The following is an 18,596-nucleotide window of genomic DNA, read 5'->3' as shown; positions in this document are numbered from 1 at the left end:
CGCAATTACAATTTCCGCAATTTCCATTTCCGCATTTCCGCAATTTCCACAATTTCCGCAATTTCCATTTCCACCATTTCCGCAATTTCCGCAATCACAATTTCCGCAATTTCCATTTCCATTTCCAACTATTAATGGCAGCTGGGTTTCATCATTCAAATAAAATAGAATTCTGTCCGTTTAGCTATAAAATTATGTCAGGGAATAGGGATACACAGTATATGTCTTTCATTTGCATTGCATCCCCCCCCCCCCCCCCCCCAAGCTTTTATTTTCGTTCGAGTAATAGTACAACTCTAATAGTATAATGTAATTAAAGATAACTTCATTCAGATTTATTTATTTTTATTTCATTTTCCAGATTTTTTTTTCATTGGTGGGCCAGTCATAATGGTCCCGCGGGCCTGATGTGGCCCGCGGGCCTGAGGTTGAGTATCACTGACTTAGGCTATGGCTAAATCACATCATTAATATACCAGTATGTGTCTTTACAGGGGAAGATTACCCAATGGGCCTGTTGGGCCCCGGCCCAGGGAGAGGGGCCCCTGAGATTGATCCTCCTCAGGGCCTCCCAAAAAGTGCAAAGTTAGTAATCAGTGACAGGCAGGCTGCATCATGACTGTATACATTCACTTTGCACCTTTTGTCAGGCAATGGGCTTATTCATTCATGTCAATAAAATAACCCCAAAAGTCCTAAACCATCATGATACATATTACTGTAAGTGTTTAAATAAACCCTCGATTTATCCATTAAGCCAAGGCTTCCCGAGGGAGGGATCCAAAAAGTGCAAAACAACATTAGATGTTCTAAATGTCCAAAATGATCAATATTTCCATTGACCGAGATTAACAACACCAGGGGAATGGGTTTCAAATTCAATGTTTTACATTTATATTAAGATAGATGGACGCCAGCTGCCATGGATATATGGGCTTGACCGTTTACTCCAGGGGAATAAGATTAAAATTAAATATGTATATACACCCAATGGACGAAATGTAATACATATATAGGGGAGAAATAGGCCTGCTAAACTATAAACGGGGAAAGCGTATCGGCGGTGTGGTGCCGGGTGGGAGGAAAGGAACGGGCTAAAGAATCTCGGTGTAAAAAAAGAACAAGATGTTTTGTGTGACTGTGAAAACATCCAGCCACTAGATGTCGCTAGATGGGTGTCGATATGGCTAGAAAATAACAAATCTACAAGCATAAGAACGCATGCGATGCGACGTGTCGTTGAGCTTTCAGATCTATGCTTTTCTGGCGGCGCGACACCGTCGTACGGACGCAGTATATATTCTCTTGCGCATGATGACGCGCAGGGTTTGCGTCTGGAGGCAGGCAGGAAGTGTGTTTGTTCAATCGGAGGCCGTGTTGCCATGTCCGCTTATTATAAGCGATGGCTTCTTTTTTCTGTAAAGTTGCTTGTAAATATTGCTTAGGGCTGCCATCACTGCATCTCCTCAGCCTGCAGGACTCCTGCATTGTAATTTCTCCTAATTCACCAGAGCTATATAAAAGGTTTCTGGGGGAAGGACCCCCAGATGTTCATAATGAATGGTTATTATTAAAGATGGGTTTTACATTTCTTCAGTCATCAAATTTCTGTAGGCCTACGTTTAGCATTTTAATGGCTGTATACCCTAGCCTTGCATAGCCAGCCTTACATATTGCCCCTGGCAGATACCCCATTTACACTGGCAGCCAAATCTATAGCCTGAATCAGATCTGTGCCACATCCAGATTGGAATTTGTTTAAATACGTCGACAGGTCACATACAAGTCACATGGAATCAGATTTGTTTTCTAATAATTGTATGACTTGAGCCATGCACATTCGGGTGGTTTCAAATCTGTCAAATCTGTCTCAGTCTGAATGCAACAACCTGATCTAAATCGGATTCCATGTGACTTGTTTGTTATTTAAACAAATCAAATTCCAATCTGGATGTGGCCCAGATCTGATTCAAGCTAGATTTGCCTGCCAGTCTGAACACACAGATCGGATCTGGTCTCTTGCAAACGGCAGTGTGAACAAACTCCGGTAAACTCCCCAATTGTACCATCACACCTGTATATTACCGTATATTACTGTATATGCCTGCTAAACTTGAGGCTTACGGGCAAAATACAGTGCCCATAATTGCCTCTTTTCACGCAGTGTTTCCTTTGCCACAAAAATGTGGAACGCCCTACCAACAGCCGTTAAGACATGTGAATCCCTAGACTCCTTGAAAACCTCTCTCAAAGAGCACTTACAGGTGGCTGCAATTCTAAACTGTAAGAATAAAGTTGGTGTTGTCCCCCCATTTTTTCATACTGTACACGTTTTCCTTTTTTTCTAACAATGTATACGATTATTTATTTATTTGCACGTTCTGATTAATTGCAAATGGGGGACCCTTATGTTATGTAAACAAGTCTTAGTGCTTTTGCTGGTTTCATCCTCTTTAGCAGATTTTGACCTGTACTTTCCTTGAACTGTACCTATTCTACATATTGCTAATAACACATCAATCAATGGCTTTTTCGGGGGGGGGGGCTTGTTTTCATAGACCTGGCTACTTATTTCTCTCACACAATCTGGCAACAGTGATCGGAGGTTGGGGGGGAGGAAAAAAAAGGAAAAAAAGAAGCGGAGGACCATCATCATATAAAGTCGGAGGTTGTTGATTTCGGAGGGGAGGATAAAAAAAAATAAATAAAAAAAATGAAGCATGATGTCTAATACGTGAAGTTGCAAAGATCGGGTTGCATTAAATCCACTTCGTGCATCATCGTTCATACTGCGGGGCGCAGAGGCCGAATGAGGAGGTGAGTTGGAAATAATAAAGAAAATCGACTTTGTACAGAAAGAAGCCGAGGAGGGTTTTCCATCAATGGGGGCCGTAGATCCGTACAGCGTTATTTGTCCAAGATCTTTGTGTGGGTCCGGGGCTAGGCTAGTCTAGCCGCTGGTTGCTAACGGGCTAGCTTCGCTAATGAAGCTAACCCGTGTGGTTATATATATATTTTATTTGTATTGCTTTTTAAAATTAAATGCACATATATATTTTTGTTTTGGATCAAAGGTTTGGTCGTTCCGGTATGTCATGGTAATATGTAGAAATCTCTTTTGTCTTAATATTTATTATTATTATGATGTTGATTATTGGACTTCCGTTTTCGCCTCCTTTTTTTTAGCATCGTGGGGGGTAGCTAGCTGGTTAGCTGCTAATGCTAGGCCGCGGAGGAGCCTGCAAGCTCCCGTGCCTTCCCCCCCCCCCTCGCGCCCGGGCTGCGGCCGTCCGTGCATGGACGCGCTGCGGGCCGGACGGACGGCGTAGGGGCTCGGCTGGATTCTTTGCCCCGTTGCATCGGACTGTAGAATGAATGAATAAACCCCTAGCCGTCATTTTAAACACGTCCGACGGGTTGAGTTGTGGCTCGGGGGACGGGTCTGCGGTGCTCCAAAATAACGAACCGCCGCCGGGGGAGGCTAAACATGCTAAGCTATCCTGTTAGCATGGTGGTGGGGAAAATGGCTCGCACTCAGCTCGAGAAAGCCATTTTCCGTTGGAGCGGAGGACTGGAGTCTGTGGTCTCAGTGGGCTGAGAGACCGACACCTTCGTTTATGGCACGAATATTTAAGGCTTGTGCAGTGTGGGACGGTGGATTTGCAAATGCAAGCTCGGCAGTTTTTTGCGGCTCACACTTTAGTAAAAGAAACCCCCCCCCCCCAAACGTTTTCCTCCCGTATTGGTTATGTCAGACTGCACTCTTCCACCGGTTAAAATGCTGAAATTGTGCCCCTTTTGGGACCATTGTGCTTTTCGATAAAAAATAAAATCCAATGAAAGACTTGTTTGCAACGCGTTAAGTCACGTCGCCACTTTGAGCCGTTGAAAACGTGTCATTTTTAATATTTTAATTTGTGGTAGCACGGGGGAGTCTGCTGAAGGAAATGTCGACCGTCTCGCGCGGCGGTAAAAGGAGAGTCCCGCTTTTGTCCTGGTGAATCCATGCTGGGATGAAGCAGCCGAGCCAAGGTCACCGCTTTAAAACATATGTCTGCGTTTAAACTGGACAAAATAGACACTGCAATATTTACCCATTTCCCACACTGATCGCCTGTGGAAATGTTGAAGCCGGCATAACTTCAAAAACAACGCATGTGTACAAATAATCGGGGTATTTTCTGTTGAATGGCCATGCAGGGGGATTTTATTGGCAGACCAGGTTCTGCACATTTGATCACCATGTACAGATGAGATTGTACAGTTTTGCATGCAGAGACAGACCCTTAGAAAAATGCATAGATTGTAGTGCCCTTCTGCTGTTTTTGTGTGAGCGAAATCGAAATGGTTTGTTTACATTAGTCTTCTTGGCCCTGAGCTCTGCAGAAGGAAAAGAAAGTTGCAAGGGAGAAAAAAAGTGAGAGGATTTTTGATTGGTCGTTTTGCGAGGGTCCTGATTCAAATGTGCTTCTGAATGAACAGCTTGATGTGGATTGCCACACTGCATTTGCAATTTGATCTGTTGGCCTTTTTGTTTTAATACGGAATATTTATGACTTTAGGTTGCTCTTTACACACCCCTTTCCTATTTACACATTTTAGTGGATGGGATAAAAACAGTACTAGTACAAGCTAGAAAATAATGTCCAGTACTGTTATATAGCGAATAGTTACACATGTAGAAGACTTGAACTGTTTAGATTGGAGTCAACAAGGACTGACTTTTGTTTTTGTAAGGTGCTTCTGAATAAACCGCACAGAGGACAGTTCAGTCATTGTTGAACTTGAAAGCCATGTATCTGTGCTGTCACTAACATGGTCAGCTTGCAATGTAGTTCCAGTATTTATTTATTTTACATTGCACGCACTGCTTCTGTTATTATACCATTAGCTCTTATTTTCTGAGCAGTGCTGATGAAAGGATTTGCTGAAAGCGGAGGGAAAAAATGATTGACTGATGCTGATTACCAATTCAAATAGTGCTGCACTCTCATTTTGTGAAGAATCGTGCTGTAAGTTGGCTGTCCAATAATTTTTATTTACTCTTATGTTTTTGTTTTCATAAATATTTTCATGGGAAAAATGAGAATCGTGATCTCAATTCTTGTGGAGGAAAATTGAGAATCACATTTAAGAAAGAATCGTGCAGCACTAAAATTGAAGTGCAGATTTCACCCCTCAAGGTCCATGAAATCGCCCCGATATCAGATCGGCTCGTATTTTTGTTCCTTGTTGAATTCTGCTCCTGGATACTTCAGGTGGTGGAATATGGCCTGGCTTATATAGGACACACATACTTGGACTATATCCATGCTAAGCAAGGCATGTTGAACGAATGCATCCTTCCGGTTTCCCCCAGTCCAGTTGGAAAGTCCATTCAGACAGTGGCACAGTGTCTGTAGTGCTGTCGCCTCACAGCTAGAAGGTCCAGGGTTTGATTCCCGCTGGGGGGCGTGTTCCCTCCTTTGCGTCATCGGTGCCCATACCCGAGGTGGGGTTGGCGAAAGGGCTTTTCTGTGTGGAGTTTGCATGTTCTCCCCGTGACCCTCACAAAAAACATGCTTTAATCCTGGTCTCTAAAACTACCTCCCCCTGGCCAGCCGGGGCGCCTGATGGAGGGGAAAGGAACTGGTCGGAATAACGTGTTCCTTCCACACGCTACGTCTGGCCAGGGAAATTCCCCCCTGTCGGGTGAAAAGAAGCAGCTTGGACTCCTCACGCATAGGAGGCATGAGGTCAGTCCGCTGCCCCCCCCCCCCCCCCAGGTTGGCAGAGGAAGTGTAGCGCCCAGGATTACATTAGATAATTGGCATTGGGTGAAAAACTGGGTTGCAAAATCGTGGGATAAAAATGATAAAAAAGGAAAGTCCATTCAGGTAGAGTAAATGTATAACAGTCATGTGAGAGGGGCTAAATTACAAGCAGTAGTAGTGACCTATGAAGGACACTATGTAGGCCATTGTAGAGAGGATTTCAGGGCTCGAAATAGCGACCATTTTGGTCGCAAATGCGCCTGAATTTTAATCTGTGCGATCTCAAAATATAACTGGGCGCACCAGTGCTACTGCATATAATTACTGTAGTGCGACCAAAACGATCGCGACCGAAAGTGTCGCGGGCCGGTTCCCTCCCGCGAGATGATTTAAACTTGTAGAGCATAAAGATCTGAGCATGTAAAAAAAAAAGTAAGTTCCTAGTCCATTCCTGTCCAGAGTTATGATTGTTTAAAGAAATATCTCCTTGGCTTCTTCTACTTCCTCTAACCTCCCGTCAGTCCGTGGACTGATTGGGTGATCAACATCAGCTGGACCTGAGGTCCTCAGCTGTGAGAGACAACAAAAGGGCTCAATTGAATGGAATGTGTGGAGTCACACACACACATTTATGATGACGTTATGAAAATAACTTCTCATAAATATATACAGTAGGCCTATATATATATATATATATATATATATATATATATTTTTTTTTTTTACTTCAATCAAAAAGCAGGCCTACATAAAACAAAGGGTTTTGTAGCCATTTACAAATTCAGAAATTATAGCAGAGACAGTATTTAGAATTTAATTATATTTTCAACTGGTTTATTGCCACAAAAATAGCATCTCATACCAACTGGCTTGTAGGCCAGTGGTTCCCAAAGTGGGGTCCGGGGATCCCTAGGGGTCCTCGGTTAAATGATAGTTAGGAACCAAATGGACCCTTATGGGTCTGAAACTCTGAGAGTGTACTACATACTATGGGTAAACCAATTTCACTGTACATTTGTACACTCAGTTAAATTAACTTTGATTTTATGGGTCCCAGAGATAGAAATGGGGAACGGTAGCCTAATTCAGGTCAAACTGGGGGTCCTTGAAATGTAAATAACTGAAAATCACTGCTAGAGCCGTAAAAATCTTCTCATATGGGGGTCCCTGGCATATATTTTCAAATGGGGGTCCGTGGGCTAATGAGTGTCAATTTGAGGGTGCTTGACATGAAAAATGTTGGGAACCACTGCTGTAGGCTACAAGTGTAATAATAATTAATGTAAAAAATCGATTACATATTGGTGCTCGTAAAATTTTGGTGGGTGCTCCTAATTTTTTTCTGGTGCTCCTTCATTCTGAATTTGGGAGCACCAGTGCTACCAAGTAAAAAAGTTAATTTCGAGCCCTGGATTTTCACCAAGCTACAGCTGCTTCTTCTTTTTTTTTTTGAAGGAAAACGTGTAATGATGTTGCTAGTAGGAATAACAATTTGGGATAGTTTTTACTGTTGACAACTCACGCAAGTTATGTCTTAAGATTCCGTTACTAAGCTCTCTGTAGTCAGCAGCGTTGTCTAGACTTACAGTGTTCTTCTTATAGTCCTGATTCCAAATGCGTGCCAGCCGCCGGGGTCTAAAAACCTGCCTTCTGGGCAGTTTTTTCCACAGAAGCACCCCTCACAGTCACAGCCAGGTTGCAGTGCAGCAGGGTGATCCCGACAGATTGGAATTTAGCCCTAATGACTCGTATTGGGACAGCTCGAGACATTGCCTGGGAATCTTGCTCATGAATTTATTCTCTGCCGAAGCCAGCGTGTGGTGTAAGGCAGTGTGTTGTTTGTGCGCTCTGATCAACTATAGTGTTGGAACTCTGTTTTAGCCCCGGGAGCCTGATTGTGTTTTGTTTGCTGTACTCCACTAGCTTGGGCTGTTCAGTGTGAGGGAGGCCATGTCTTCCAAGTGCTTGGACTCCATTGTAATCTAGCCGGCTAGCCACACTGTTTCTGCCTGTTGTGAGGGATGGGGGCGGCTATGTTGTTAATATCCACAGCACAAACGCAATCCACTGTCTCTGTTTAGCTGTGAACCAAAACAAAGAATAATACCAAATATAAATCCTTTTTAAATATTAAATATTATATTGAATTTTGTTCCTCATACTGTTCTGCTCTACATGCTCGTTGTGTTTATTTTTTAAAGCGAGACCAGTGACACATCTCAGACTTGGTGCTGCACAATTAATCGAAACTAAATTGCGATCTAGATTCAGACACCTATGCGATCTCATTTCTAGTGCAGCACTAGTTGGCTATCCAATTCATTTCGGTTACTCTTGTGTTTTTGCGAGAGGTTTAAATCAAGCACTTTGAATCTTTGATGTTGTCTGTGTAAAGCCACAGTCTCCAGGAGCCAGCAACTAAAGGCAATGCACATTTCCATGGAAACATTTAGAATAGTGTGAGAGTATCCGTATCGATACAGCAGCGTCTCGATCAATTCACCTGTCGTCTGGATCTTCCATCGTTATGTTGTCATATCATTAATTGAATGCACCACTAATGAGTGCTTGGTTCTATTAAGCCCCTTCACCATGTAATGCAGACGTGTGCCACTAGCAATGGATCTGTAAGTGAAGTTGATGTGCCAGACTTTAGGGGTCTGATGGAGTATTATGAAACCATCCTACTCAGTCAAGAGCTGCAGTTTTGCTGGAAAGAAAGCTGTGCCTGCCCTGTGACGGAATATACATTCACTTCAAAGGCAGAGGATGGGCGGATGTGTAACGTATATGAATCCCAGTTAAAGTTTCACTATTGTTTTGAAGGCCTTGGCTTTTAAAATAAACCAAAGCTTAGCTGTGAAACCATAGCTGATAAAGAGATGACCAGGAAACCATTTCCAGAAAGACTACTAACTAACTTCATTTGAACACTTATTTGCCATCTATGACGCGCTGTCTGCTAGGACGCTAGCTGTGTAACATACAATACAAGGTGATGCTAGAGATGCTCCGATAATCGGCCATATTGGCCGATATTCACTCTGATCGGTCATTTACCCTATCTGTGATCGGTATTTTACCCAATCTGGAGAAACTGATCTTTTACACCATTTTAAGTGGTATAAATGTCAATCAGATATATAGTATAACATCATTTTGCATTTTTGTGACGGGCCTAAACATTCTCTCCTTCCTCCCCCCCACCCAGCAACAGTTTTGACATGGGTTTAGAGTACATATCATTTTGGACAGCGACCTGGCTATACATAGAAGTGGCTAGTGCTGCTCAAAAAATGTAAAGAAATTAACGGCATTTATTTTACATCTGAGGATTATTGGATATCTAAAGTCACATATCTGAGTGTGACTGGACATTATGCTGTTTTACTATTCAAGGAATGGCTCACCAAATGATGCGAATCATGTCACCCTCAAAACAGTTGAAAATGACGCAGATGCAAAACACAAGTTTAGCACAGCTCATTTTAGCAGCTTTCTGCAAAAGAACAATAGTGACTGGTCCTTTGGAAAAAAATGACTAAATGCAGCACAACCCAAGATTTCTGAAGCCAAATGATTGCGCCGTGATTGGGGGAAAAAGCCTAGATTTCACCATTATTTATGTGGAATATGTCGTGTTCTTTTTAAATACCGGAGTTGAGGTTAAGGGCAGGCAGCATTTGTTGCCGGGCCGCATGCCACCCCCAAAAGCTCCAGCTGCAAGCAATGTTTGCAAAGCCCATGAGCTCATGTTTTGCGGACAAATTAATACAAATCCTGGTATAATTCATTCACCAGTCAGTGTTCTTGGTTTTCCAGCTCCTCATGCCATTGGTTGGTTTAAGTTAATTTGTTTGATAGTCTGTAGCTCTCTGCTTCAAAACACAAGTTCATGTTTCAGCTTTATTACTTGAAGATTTCTTTTTACATTTGTATTTACTCACATATTTACATGTGAGTGATGCAGCACTTTACTTTGGTTTGTAGTTGAATTAGTATTCAACCAGTGTGCGGACATTCTATTCAAAGTTTTCAAATGTTTAGCTGTAGGCATACATACAGTGTTATGTGCACTTGAACCATTATTTAAAAGATGGTATTTCAGGCAAATATTGAAGTTATTACAAAAGAAGCCTATCCATCATTGCCGTAGGAAAAAAAAGAAAAAAAGATCCTTGCTACCCATCCTTCCCACGAAAAATAAAATAAAATAAATTCCCTACCTACTCAGCCCAAAAATGACAGCCAATCGGAAACCAAAGGTTTTTTTTTAGGCCCTATCTGCCAACATGATGCCAAAAATGACACGATTTGCATTTTTAGCTGAACTATTCCTTTAGTGTTACTGTTCCACTGAGATGGCTGAGAAATCCTCCAGTTTTTGCTACTAGCATGTTCATGCTGATATCCTCGCATCCAGCTCACCTATTAACCCATTTTGACCTGAGATCAGATTCTAAAAAATGTCTTCTACATCCTGACCGCTTTGACCTGAGATCAGATTCTAAAAAACGTCTTCTACATCATGACAGTTTTCTGAAAAAGCTATGTTTCTATATGTCAGTGGTTCTTCGATTTTTCAAAAAATAGCAGATCTACAAGCTCGTAGCGCGCCACTCGGTGGCACGCTACGAGCTTGTAGATGTGCTATTTTTCAATAGCTAAAGCATAACATCATGCTAACACCAAAAGGGGTTTTAACTACAGTCTGGACTCCAGCAATTTAGAGGGTCTAAATTGGCCTCTGGCCTCTTTAGGAAATAGCCTCTGGGCCTTAACCCATTCTGACCTGAGATCAGATTCATACGAGGTTTCCACTGGACACACACTGGTCTGATAAACCCATTCTGACCTGAGATCAGATTCATACGAGGTTTCCACTGGACACACACTGGTCTGATAAACCCATTCTGACCTGAGATCAGATTCTAAAAAATGTCAGTCGTTCTTCGATTTTTCAAAAATAGCAGACCTACAAGCTCGTAGCGCGCCACTCGGTGGCGCGCTATGAGCTTGTAGATCTGCTATTTTTCAATAGCTAAAGCATAACATGATGCCAACACCAAAATGGGTGCCCGGTCATTTGTCAAGGTGTATATCTGATCTATAATAATAATAATGGCACCACATTGTCGGATGTATGCATCCTGATCATGTATCCATTCATGTGGCCCCATGACCAGGACCTGGATCTAAAATGAAATGGCAGTAGTTTTGGTCCAGATAGCGTCTATAGGTAGGCAGGGTAGGGCCCCAAGGCACATTAAACACAGCTGTACACACACACACCCCAAAAAGGAGTGGAATCTGATTTTTTTCTTTCCTTTGCTCCCCCCGCTTTCCTTCCCCTTCCTCTCCCTCTTGTCTTTCAGTTTGTTTAGGAAGATGGTTTTCCAAGCGATATTGCGTGTATTTACACTAATGTTGAAATGTGTCTCATAGCGTTCTCAAGACGGCATCTTCCGTGTGTGTGTGTGTGTGTGTGTGTGTGTGTGTGTGTGTGTGTGTGTGTGTGTATGTGTTGAGCAAACAAATCCTTTTTTGCAAGTCAGTCAAAGAAACCCCCAATGTGAGGGAACCTCGGTTGCTATTCATTTCTGAGCTGCATTCCCCATGTATCGGAGCGGCAGTGGCTCAGGGGCTAGAGTGGCCGGTATAGTACGGCCTGGATGGGAACTGCAAGGTTCCCAGTTCGATCCCTGTGGGCTCCCCCAGAGTTTGCATCGAAGTGCCCTTGAGCAAGACTCTGAACCCCTAATTTCTCCCGGTGAGCAGGTCGGTGCCTTACATGGTTTCCTCCACCATCGGTCGTGTGTGTGTGACTGGGTGAATGTAATGCACAATCTAGGTAAAGCGCTTTATATAAAAGCGCTATATAAATGCACCACTTACCATTCCCGATGTAGCTCAACTGGTATAGCGTGGGTGGATGAATGGCAGTGTTTCAGGTTCCATTTCCCCATCCAGCTCATCGGGGACAGCGATGGAGCGAGGCTTCAGTTAAATTAATGTTCAGTCCAGTGTCCATTCCCACGGAGCCACCAATATATAAATATAAAAAAACACATACTCTTCAGATATGTCTTATATGAGCATCCACCAAAAATTATAACGTAGTGCTAGATTATGAGATTATAAAGATGACTGACTTACAGATCTGTAACTTTGGTGTTTAAAATATACTGGAAGAACTGAATTTCCATACATGGTTAATCCCCATTCCTCATCTGTATGTGCCCTAATGGTTTATCTCACAATATCAGGGCAGACTGTGTGTGTGTGTGTGTGTGTGTGTGTGTGTGTGTGTGGTGGCCTCTTTAAATTGTAGTGCATTCGTGCACCGGAAATGTCGGCTCTACAAGCTCACAACGCATTGCGCTGTACTGTGTTGTGAACTTGTAGATCTGCTATTTTCCATGTGCAACACGAGGCACGACAAAGTACACATCTGGCAGATCTATACTCGAAACGGTACCGATTGTTTTCACGTAGCGCGGCACCGAGTGCCGCGCTACGAGCTTGTAGGTCTGCTATTTTTTTTTTAATCGTGAAAATGTAGTGCAAATCTTTGGATATATATATTCTTTCAGAGCGAACGCTTTTTAACTAAAATCTTTGCTTCTGGGAGGTGCCTTGAACTACATATTTTCACATAGGGGTTGGCAGCCAATTACCATATGATATTGGGGGTCCTTGAAATGAAATAGTTTGAGCACCGCTGATATAGAAACATAGGGTTTTTCAGAAAAACTGTCTTGTTTTAGAAGACATTTGTCTAAAAGGTTAATGGTATGGAATGATGCTGCAGAAACGGTAACTTGTTGCAGCATAGTAGAAACTCCCCAGACGTGGTTGGTTGTACCAGGACTCTGTTGAATGAATACAAAGTAAACATTTTAAATTATTCAGTCAAATCAGTGTCGTTGTTTTAATCGATAATGTTGTTAACCCATTTAGGCCTGACGTTGAAATTAAAAAAAATGTCTTCTAAATTCTGTTCAGTTGTCTGAAATACCTCATGTTTCTATGTGAGTGGTGCTCAATATTTCATGTCGAGGACCCCAAAAATGTAATTTGCCGCCGACCCCCCATCTGAAAATATGTTGTTCCAGGAGAAAACCCCTCAGAAGCAAATATTTGAGTTAAAAACGTTCGCTCTGAAAGAATATAATATATATTCAAAGATTTGTGCCACATTATCACCATTTAAAAAAAATAGCAGACCTACAAGCTCGTAGCGCGGCACTCGGTGGCGCGCTATGAGCTCGTAGATGTGCTATTTTTCAATCGCTTTTAACATTGAAAACACCAAATGGGGTTCCCGCCCCATTAACATGGGTTAATGATGGCTCAGTGTTGCGTTTGTGAGACTGCGACTGCCATCCCTATACCTGCCAAACCCACACTCTGTTCATCAGGCCTCTGCATCTAGCCCACCATTTTCTCCACCGCCAATCAAAATCTCTCCCACACCTTTTTTTTTTCTTCTTCCCCCCCCTCGCCCCTCTCTCTCTCTCTCCCCCTCCCCTTTCTCCCCTGTCTCCTTTGAACGCCTCAGGGTTTTTTTCTCCCTTCTCCCCCTCTCCATTTACACTCCTCATGCCCAACCTGGACAGTTTACCTCACCTCTCTCCGTCTCTTCTGTTCTTTCATTGCCCCGTTTTCTTCTTCTCCTCATTTCGTCTCTTCTCCATCTCCGTCTTTGTACCGCGCACAAAGACGGTTCTCTTTCTTTCATCCTCTCGTTTCCCTCCAGCTCCCCGTAAAAAAAAAAGGAAATCCACCCCTCTCTCTCTCTCTCTCTCTCTCTCTCTCTCTCTCTCTCTCTCTCCAGGTCCCCCATTTTGTCTGGGTCTTTCTGCTCCTTCTCTGTCACCGTCTCCCCCAAGTTATCACATCTTCTCTTTGGGCTTCCCTATCTCACCCATTTATTACTGCGTATCTGAACCCCGTTCTCTGCCTAACTCAGTATATCTCCTATCTTTTTTCAACTCCCTTCTCTGCCCTTATCATTGTATTTATCTCCCTTTCTCTCTCTAGCCGCCCAGTTAGTGGTTTCTTTTCCATTCATCCCCATGACCCGTCTGCCCCCTTTTTCATCTTTCTCTCTCTCCCACAATATCCCTCTGCCACATCCTCACTCACTCCTTGTCCTCTTTTTTTTCCACTCTTACACTATGTACCCCCTTTCTCCTGTTTCTCCTCCCCTATACGTACCGTCCTCTTGTCTGTCTGTCTGTTGCTCTCTGTGTCTCACTCCTGGCTCTCTCTCTCTCTCTCCGTTAGCCAGTGAATTCATTAGGGCCTGGTCAGTGTAAACAACAGCTGAGGGGACATGCCACAGCGGAAACGCTGTGTTTCAGGCATCTGGCAGAGCTCTACCCCTTTGCTCTGCTCCTTGATTGACTTGATGAGACTGCTGGCCCAGTCCAGATGGCCTGCTGGGCCCGCAGAACAGAACGGAACAGGGGGGACGGGGGGAGGCAGAGTTTTGGGGTAGAGAGGGGATTGTCAGACGTCTATGCTGTGTAACCCTGATACCTGGAGGGCGTTTAGGTTGCATTTTGAGACCGCTTTAGAATTGTTGTCCCGGGTACCGGCCCTGTGTGCGTACATGTGTTGAGGTAGAAGGGTGTTTGTTTGGCACTGGCATTTCCTACTGCTTTGACCCAGAGTGCACACATCTGACCTGTGCTCTCGAAAAACCCTCGATACATAACAAATTTAAATGCGTTTTATAAGTGCTATTTTAATTATAGAATGCATTGCATGTGTTGCTGGGAAGATTTTGTTTTGAGCCATCATGGTTGTAATCCGTCCCAGATTAGCTGCTCAGTACTCCTCTAACAGTAGCCCCCCAGCCCATTATAATCACCCAAACCTCCTAGCTTTGCTCCCTATAATCTGATTACTTTCACTAGTTGTAGCCTATGAGGGGCGGGAGGTGAAGCCTCCGGCTCCATTATGCTGCCGTGTGCCCTGCCGTGCTGCTGCAGTGTGTGTGTGTGTTCCATTGGGGGTGGTGGGGGAGGGGTGACGGAGGCAGGAAATGGAATTTCTTTTACATTTACCGTCGTCTACGGGGGCCCACCGAGTTCCAAAGTGATACCGCTCACTGTTGACCGTTTCACCTGTCTGCTTAACCTGTCGTTTTAATTATTACTACGTGACTTTTTACTTTTAAAACACCCACGGACGGTGCCATTTGTTTTGGTGGGTGGTTGTAATGTTGATGTTTGATCCACCCCTTTTTTTTATATAGCTCTGGTATAGCCTACTGGTTTCTTCAACATCCACCTGGTTTAAACGAATGCTTTTATTGTAAAATGGTCTATTTTTGTGGGACACACACAGATCTATCGTTGAATTCTATGGCATTCCCTTCCCCATTATTTTCCTTAATCATTCGCCTGCTTTGATCTTTGTGTCTCTGACGCCACACACACATTTTTACCATACTCTCCCACATCTCTTAAAAGGTGTTCCGTGTGTGTGTATGCCCTCAACATCAGCCTGTTTGTCTGTGTGGTCGGTCGAAATGGGGTTGGTGGTGCTGGTGCACGGAAATGTGAAGCGAATCAACATCTCTTATACCTGTCCCTTCTCTCCACCCCTACCCCTTTCTGAATTTGTAGAGGCGTTCTGCTAAGCCTATTGTTTGTGTGTGTGTGTGTGTGTGTATAGTCCAAACGGGGTAGGTGGGGAGGGTGGGTGGATCCTCCTCCCCCCCCCCCCCAGCCTCTCTGCAGAGGTGCCACAGAGTCACGTGTCCACAGGAACAAACAGTGTAGTGTCAATATTGGAGCACCATGCTAGAAGCAGCAGCCTGCTGATGGTCAGCCCTTCAGCAGCATAGAATGGTGGATGTATGGCTGACTGGCACACCACCGTGCACTAGCTTGGGTTTCCTTCCCTTTGTTGTTTTTTACCCGCATTAGACCGATTCCAGAAATGTCTTCTTCTAACTCCTAAACACTTTTCTGAGAAACGTATGTATGCTACTTCAGTGGTGCTAAATAATGTTTTCAAGTCAAGGACTCCCAAAATATTTGGCTGCGGAACCCCCCCCCCCCCCTCTACACAAATTGTTTTAGTGTACTAAAATGTATTTTGGCGGGCCCTGATGCCGTCGTAATGACTACACTTGCTGAGAATAGCCGATATACAAGCGTGGGCTTGTAGATCTGCTATTTTCAGCAATGCAACCAAGTGTAAAATGTACTTGTACTGGATCTCTTGTCCACTATAGTCCCTTCCTAACATTTTAGTCTTTAACATTTTTGTTGACGAAATTGTCAATACATTAAGTCTTCTTAGTTTTAGTCATCATAGCTTAGTTTTCATGTAGTTTTGTTTTCGATTTTCGTCAGTGGAAGAAAGGCAGTCGCCGGACATTTTTTTTGTCATGGTATTAGTCGACGAAATTAACACTGCCGGAGCACACGCGTGCGATATCGAGTAATTACAAATTAAAGACGTGCTAAGACGCTGATTCATCATCGTCGTGAATCCGTGTCAGTTTTCACAGTTCAGTGCTGGTCGCATGCAGGCCAATTGCATTAACTCAGACTTAAACGAATGAGTGGAGGGACAAAAAAGTAGGCAAAAAAAAAAAAAAAGTGTTCAGAATATGAATCTATCCAAATCCCAGAGCTAAGAAACTTTCGGCTCACCCTTCAAATTTCAATAGACCGTAGGAATATAATAGATAGATCACTTACTATACTTGGCTTTAACCCATTTAGGCCTGACGTCGAAATTAAAAAAATGTTTCTATATCAGTAGTTTTCAATATTTCATGTCAAGGACCCCAAAACGTATATGTAATATGCCACCGACTCCCCCGCATCTGGAGATATGTTGTTCCAGGGACCCTCCAGAAGCAAAGATTTGAGTTAAAAACTGAAATTCTGAAAGAATATATATATAGATAATTTTTTCAATAGCTAAAGTATAACATACCTAATGCTTTAAAACACCAAAAGGGGTCCCCTCCAAAATGGTTCAATGTAATTTGTCATGGTTGTAAGAAGTAATGGGAGTTATTCAGGGAAATGGGAACATGCGGTATTGTGTTTTTATTATTTTGTATTGGTCTGTACTCTGTATGCTAAAACCTACTTCGAAGAGTCGTTATCCTTTCACTGTTTATTTGCTTTAATTAGTTACCGTGTTAGTGTAGTGTGGACCGCCTACATCACAAAACGTATTGTCGGCACCTAAAGAAACGACGTACTAGCCAAAGTGTTGTTTTTTTCTTGGTAGGTTTCATTCAAATTTAAAACGATTAACATTATAAGGATAATGAATACAAAACAGTTGACATGCATACATTTGAATGACACTACGTATTGTTGATATTAAACACAGTAGTGGTTTGGCTGAAAGCTGTCGCCCTGTCTTCTTTTGCCCCCCCCCCCACCCCTCTCCTTCTTTACACTATCAACAAAGGTGTGCCACAGCAGGGAGGTAGAAACGCACCTAGTGCTTTTAAACAATGTGACTAATGCAGTGGGTTGGGCTTTCTTAGAGTCAATAGGAAGAGTTTGTTCCAAAGTAAGGTTCTCTACGGTTGGCTGTTTTTGTGAGGGTAAATTGTTATCTGGTCTTCTTGTGTATACATTTCAGAAGTATTGAATGGTGATGCTCAAGTACTGACTTGCCTTTCTTTAAAAGTAGCTGCTATAGGCGATACTATGTCAAAAATGTTAATGACCTTTTTCTTTTTTTTAATGTTTTATTCAGAGAGCCAGCAATGACTGAGTAAAACACTCCCAAAAATAATTGTCTCTGTGACACATCTAGGGGCCACAATCTGCATTCAAAGAGTTTCCTAGAAGCTTTGTCATTGGTCGGGGGGCGGGAAACTAAACACGCAAACTGCAGAAATGACTAACCAATCAGGAAGTAGACAGGCAAATCGACCAATGACAAAGCTTCTAGGAAAATCTTTGAATGCAGATTGCGGCCCCTAGATGTGTCACATAGCCTTTTTGGGGGGAGCGTTTGACCCATTGCTGGCTGTCTGAATACAAAAAAAGGTAATTCAAATTGACATATTATTGCTTCTAGCTACTTTAAATGTGTATAAAGTGATTTAGTGAATTAAACCGTCATTCTGTCAATTCTATTATGAAATGAACATTGTAAATTGGATCTTTTAAATGACTTTAAACATCTGGAGGCTGGACGGTGTTTATGCATTGGTGTACTTTAGTAGTCACTTTAAATCCAGTCACTTGATTGGATTTAAGGAACACCAGTGTGTCTTGTTTGTTCAGTTTACGCGTTTTATAGCCTCATTAGCTGCCTTACATAAAAATAGACATTTCTGTTATGTTTCTATGTCAGTCGTTCTCAAACAATTTCATGTCGAGGACTCCCAAAAATTATGCATTTGGCCTCCGACCCCCATATGATGTTCCAGGGACCCCCCCAGAAGCAAAGATTTGAGTTAAAAATGTTTGCTCTGAAAGAATATATTCAAAGATTGCAGACCTACAAGCTCATAGTGCCGCGCTATGAGCTTGTAGATCTGCTATTTTTCAATAGCTAAAGTATAACATAATTCTTAAAAAACACCAAAAGGGGTTCCCGCCCAGAATGGGTTAAAAATGTAATACAAATAAAATGCGTACTTCAAATGCATAACTTTTGACCAATAGTTGAATGTCTGCAAGTTCAGCTTCAAAGATAATTGCATGGCCTTTCTGCTTTATGTGGATAGGTCAGTGTAGAAGGGTAGACCGCAGAGGAGAGAGAGAGGGGGGGTGACAGTGCCTTGGGTCTAATCGAGTCAAACCAGGATCAGCTGCAGGAAGGACTGTAAGCTTTTTAAAG

At 42.9% G+C, this 18,596-nt stretch overlaps 1 protein-coding gene across 1 annotated transcript in view; it reads left to right on the top strand.

Moving 5' to 3' along the window:
• The first annotated feature begins 2,626 nt into the window (after positions 1-2,626).
• The window catches only part of LOC308324493 (uncharacterized protein), a 37,437-nt gene continuing 21,467 nt past the window's right edge, over positions 2,627-18,596 (top strand). Inside the window, exon 1 of the mRNA XM_080776534.1 lies at positions 2,627-2,817. The gene's annotated coding sequence lies outside the window, so the exon portion shown is untranslated. The remainder of the gene's footprint in view (positions 2,818-18,596) is intronic.

The sequence above is a fragment of the Protomyctophum bolini genome (assembly GCF_963924005.1).
Source record: "Protomyctophum bolini genome assembly, chromosome: 11".
Taxonomy (NCBI): domain Eukaryota; kingdom Metazoa; phylum Chordata; class Actinopteri; order Myctophiformes; family Myctophidae; genus Protomyctophum; species Protomyctophum bolini.
Note: the sequence above shows the minus strand (reverse complement) of the source record. Positions and strands in the feature narration are given on the sequence as shown.